Raw genomic sequence first — 5,567 nt, 5'->3', positions numbered from 1 at the left:
ACACTGAACACAAACACACACCCCACACACACACACACACACACACACACACAAACACACCTTATCTGACTTTCTTTCTTTATTTGGTGTTTAACGTCGTTTTCAACCACGAAGGGTTATATCGCGACGAGACCTTATCTGACCGTCGGCCAGGTTCGCAATACTATCAAGAGTAGTGTAGAGGCAAAGTCTATTCAACCTGTGCTCTTCCGTTCCGTATACATTTACTTCATATCGGAAATCCCCGAAGATCGTAATAGCCATACTGATACTTGGAAGTTTCGGAACGGGTGAAAACTGGGCAAGTTTCTGCGGCGACCCTATAGTCACTAGAGTCGGATTGAACTTCACATAACATTTGGTCTGGTCGAACCCGATGACGTACGTCACTCTGGTTGCTCTAATCAGACTTACATAGTTTCAGCGCCGACTCTCGAACTCCTTCGAGTTCGTTTAGTTCCAAGATGGCGGTCACTGCCAGTGCCTTTCTCCGAAAATCATCAAAATCAAAATCTAATAAAAAAAACAACATTTCAACAACAATCTAGATATCCCTCTCTCCCAAATTAAAAAAAAAAGAATTAAAAAAAAGTATGTTAATCTATTATGCTTATTTGAAATCATTCCTGATGCGTTTTACTTTCACCTTTATTTTCGTTTCTTTGTCAGGATTTACGCTGCTGCCAGTCTGTTTTGTCGAGTGGTAGTTTTAAGTCCAATTTTGACAGTTCCACTGATTAACTTGCAATCACGCATTGCATTAGAAGCTAGTTTTAGGGTTTTTGTGTCATGTTTGTAAGAATCAGCTCGTTAATATTATTATTTATTTTTTCAAACACAAAAATCCATGTGGCAGCGGCCATTTTGCCGGAATATGATTCGACCAGAGACTTCGTTTCAGCGAACAGACCAACGTCGTGACATGCACAGTTGACCAGTTTAGACTAGAGTATACCACTGAAACTCGCTCACTGTAACGCGTGTGCGTTACAGTACTGCAGAGAACGTCAACGGCTGATGTGTTTATTCGCAATGTTTGTTTTAGCCCACCAAGCTATGCTCGAAGGTCAGCTAGGCAGACAACAAAATACTTGTACATGTTCGATTTTTTGAGAGGATGAACAGTTATGGTAAGTGTGTATTGTAATGTGATGTGTCCTTGGCACAAAGGGTCTAACATCTCAAAGTAAGGCCTCAAAGAAGTACGGACTTACAAATAAGTACAAGTATATAAAAGGCCTTTTTTCCTTGAAAATAAAGCCTTGATTTAGGAAATAAGGCCTTAGTTTGGTACTTTTGACCCTTTGTGCCAAGGAAAGGGATGTGGAAGTGTTTGTCACGGGTAGACAACTATATATATATATATACTAGAGGAATACCCGGTTTCGCCGGGGTGAATCGCGAGACAGACACAGACAGCGTGGCGGTTCACCACAATCACCTTTGAAGGCGAAGTCCTGTCAAACGGGATTGAGAATTTTAGAGCTTATTTCTTAGCCCTATATTATCTGTTGTGGCTTCTCAAATGCCAGAACATACAGACAGACAAAAGCCGCTAGACCCCCATCACAAACAGAACTCTACAATCCACAGGTTTTGCCCACACACACACACAAACACACACACACACACACAGAGAAGCCGTATATATATATATATGTATATATATATCTATAAATATATAGAGATAGGTGACAGTGTATTTTTCGCGTGGCTATAAATTGATTCGACCTTTTCACTTTGACAGTAAGAACAACTTACGGGTGCAAGGGAAGCGTTCTGGACAGCGCAGTGACATTCTAAAAATAGTAACGTAGAAACGGGAATATGGATTGAAGCCACACGAAGGAAGGGAGATAAACGCAAAACACTGGAGAAGATAAGGAAGAGTTACTGGGAATGGTGAAATGAACAGAAAAACCAAAATCGGTTCAGCGCTGCGCGCTGAGAGCACTTGTTGAAATATCTCATCGATGATATTGTGTCCGGGGTGTAGCTGAATACGGTGTCCAAATTTGAAAAAGATCCACCGAGAACTTTGGCTTTGGTGTGTCGGTATGGGGGCCCGGGTAGCTCAGGTTAAACCAAAATCGGTTCAGCGCTGCGCGCTGAGAGCACGTGTTGAAATATCTCATCGATGAGGTTGTGTCCGGGGTCTCTCTGAATAAGCCCACCAAATTTGAAGCAGATCCATCGAGAACTTTGGCCGTGCATCGCGCACAGACAGACACACAGACACACAGACACACACACAGACACTAGTCGTATATATATATATATACTAGAATGAATACCCGCTTCGCCGGGTAGCCGGCTTCGCCGGGAAGAAGTACTTAGAGCCGTACGCCGGCTTCGCCGGGTCCGAACAATGGACCCGCCAAGCTTAGGTCCCTCCCAGATTCGTGGAATGGGAACAGCACGAAAATGATTCAGTGGCCATAATGCCATTCCTGACCATATCGAGTCCCATCCTTGTCGACGAATGTAACCGTGTTAATCACCTTTGGAGGCGAACTCCACTCAAACAGAACTGAGCAAGTTAGAGCTTATCTCTAAGCCCTTTTGAACTGTTATGGCTTCTCAAAGGAAGGCCAGTACATAAAATTACACAAAAGCCGCCAGACCACATCACAAACAGAACTGAACAATGCACAGGTGTTGCTCACATAGAGACATACACACACACACATACACACACAAACACAGAGAAGCCGTATCTATAGAGAGATAGATGACAGTGTATTTTTCGCGTGGCTATAAATTGATTCGACCTTTGCACTTTTACAGTGAGGATAATTTACGGGTCCAATTTACGTTCTGGACACTGCGGTGACCTTCTAAAAATAGTAACAGAACGCCGGGAATATCCGAAGATGCCCCCTTCACACTACAGTGCACCATACGAAGGAAGGGAGGTAAACGCTGAAAACATGGAGAAGATGAGAAGATAAGGAAGAGTTACTTATAATGGTGAAATGAACTCAAAAACCAAATTCGGTTCAGCGCTGCGCGCTGAGAGCACGTGTTGAAATATCTCATCGATGATATTGTGTCCGGGGTGTAGCTGAATACGGTGTCCAAATTTGAAAAAGATCCACCGAGAACTTTGGCTTTGGTGTGTCGGTATGGGGGCCCGGGTAGCTGAGGTGGAACCAAAATAGCTGAGGTGGAACCAAAATCGGTTCAGCGCTGCGCGCTGAGAGCACGTGTTGAAATATCTCATCGATGAGGTTGTGTCCGGGGTCTCTCTGAATAAGCCCACCAAATTTGAAGCAGATCCATCGAGAACTTTGGCCGTGCATCGCGAAGACACAGATACACAGATACACACACAGACACACAGACAGACACAAGTCGTATATATATATAGATATAGATGGGGAGATTTATATAGCGCTTGACGTTCTCTAAGCGCTTTACATATTAATTTCTGCCGTGTGAGATGGAATTGTTTACACAATATATCACGCATTCACATCGGCCAGTAAATCTCAAGCCATTACGGCGAATATTTACTTTTCACGGCCTATTATTCCAAGTCACACGGGTATTTGGTGGACATTTTTTTTATCTATGCCTATACAATTTTGCCAGGAAAGACCCTTTTGTCAATCGTGGGATCTTTAACGTGCACACCCCAATGTAGTGTACACGAAGGGACCTCGGTTTTTCGTCTCATCCGAAAGACTAGCACTTGAACCCACCACCTGGGCAAGGAAAGGGGGAAGAAAATTTCTTTCGCCCTGACCCAGGGTCGAACTCGCAACCTCTCGCTTCCGAGGCAGGTGCACTTACCACTCGGCCACCCAGTCCCTACAGCTGCAACAACATTAACAGCTACTTTTAGCCCACCCTGGCAAGCTACGATATACAGATACGGTGTACATTTTGTTCATGTTCTGTTTTTGAAAAAACAAAACACTTGACTAATCTGTGATATCGCGAGGCGTGTTAAATCTGGTCACAAGCTGACAACGAATCGACCCACATGACAATCTTATGATTTGTCACTGTGTTTGATAACACACTTCCGCGTAACTGTGTCGCTATAAACACTGAATCGAAAGCATGTTCAGCTAGCTTGCAAAGCGCAGTCAAGGTAGTAATGGGCAGAATATACCTGCGCAGTTTCAGCGGCACAGACGACGCACTGCATATTATTTATGCCGCGATAGGGATTATGACGAGTACTTGGCCTGTTTTCCTTTCATGCAACGTGTAGCGGGCTGGGATAATCTGCAGTGCGTCGTCGGTCCTGCTGAAGTTACATATTATGTGAGCGGAGCCCCTTATCTAAATGTGTATAAACATGTTTGCGCGTGTTACAGTATAGCTCGAGGACGTTTGTTACTGTCTACGCATCTGCTCGTGGTAAGTACGCAGTGGGGATTTAATAGCAAGATCTAGATGTAGCACTTTTTAGCACGTGTACGGAAACGTATACGGGTAACGTCATCAAATCTATTTTTTTAGGTCACGCGTTTGCCAAGATCTGCAGTCTTGGTGGGAGCAAAACAACGTATGATTTGGAACATTGGAGAACAAAAGTGAGTCACGGGTGACGCAATAGCGAGATTCAAGAGACAGCACGTTTCGTTTTGCAGCTCGTTTCGTTTGGTGAATGAGTCACCCCGCGAAACGGAACGTGTAACGAGACGGCATAGGCCGCAGACAAGATTTAGATGTATTCACGTTTCGTTTCGGAATGAAAGGCCGGGCATGGCAGGATAATTATGATCCGCTGACTGGGCATGGCATAATTTCAACTCCACGAGTCAATAAAGGATTGACATACTCGCATTGCACGCACAAGAGCTTCACATTTTTCAATTCATGCACCTGATCACATACGAAGCCAGAATAAAAATTCGATGCGATGACCTACTTCTGCTTCGCCATTTGCTTTCTCACCATGAAGTTGGATAAATGTACCAGGATCAGCACCCTTCAAAATATTTCAGTTCACAACAGTTGTCTACCTCCAATGAACACATTCTCAGCGCTGAAAGACTGTGAAAGGGTTGATGAATCTAGCAATGCATAAAATGGCCAACAAATAAAACTGTTAGTGTGCAAAAATACTCACAAAAGTTGACGAAATATTGTTCGTTTTTTGGGGGTGGAAAACGTGACTGCGTTTTGACGTTCCACGTTCCGTTTCAGTTGACCTTCACCTTTCCAGCGAGAGACCCCCGAAATAATGACGTTTACCACAACTTCAAAACGAAACGTCCCAACGTTTCGTTTCTTAAATCTCCGTAATATCTACACGTACGCGTACATGTCTTTGCTACACGTCCGTGCATCTAGAACACTGTAATGACAAAATGACCACTCGGTAGAAAGTATGCGATAGCTTCTTTGATTTGATGTCTCCAAATCTTACGTTTTTCGCGTAATTCTTACGGAATTTTGATGTTTTTCAAGTCTTACGGCGTAAGCCAAAGATCTTACGGTTTTTACAAAACAATTTGGTCAAATAAAAAAAAGATCGCAAAGGTTCGTCCGAGAACAAAATAACAGCTAAAAAAACCTTGCGGTAACTGATCCGGCGGAAGTACAAGGCA

General features: G+C 43.6%; 1 protein-coding gene across 2 annotated transcripts in view; it reads left to right on the top strand.

Annotated features, from left to right (window-relative positions):
• Positions 1 to 861: 861 nt before the first annotated feature.
• The window catches only part of LOC138950869 (uncharacterized), a 16,895-nt gene continuing 12,189 nt past the window's right edge, over positions 862 to 5,567 (top strand). Inside the window, exon 1 of one of the 2 annotated variants that reach the window (XM_070322581.1) lies at positions 862 to 1,130. The gene's annotated coding sequence lies outside the window, so the exon portion shown is untranslated. Of the gene's footprint in view, positions 1,131 to 4,115; positions 4,372 to 5,567 lie in introns of those variants that run through there. The other variant, XM_070322580.1, reaches the window with a different exon arrangement.

The sequence above is a fragment of the Littorina saxatilis genome, linkage group LG16 (genome assembly GCF_037325665.1).
Source record: "Littorina saxatilis isolate snail1 linkage group LG16, US_GU_Lsax_2.0, whole genome shotgun sequence".
NCBI lineage: Eukaryota > Metazoa > Mollusca > Gastropoda > Littorinimorpha > Littorinidae > Littorina > Littorina saxatilis.
The sequence above is the reverse complement of the archived record's forward strand: the minus strand, read 5'-3'. Positions and strand labels throughout refer to the sequence as shown.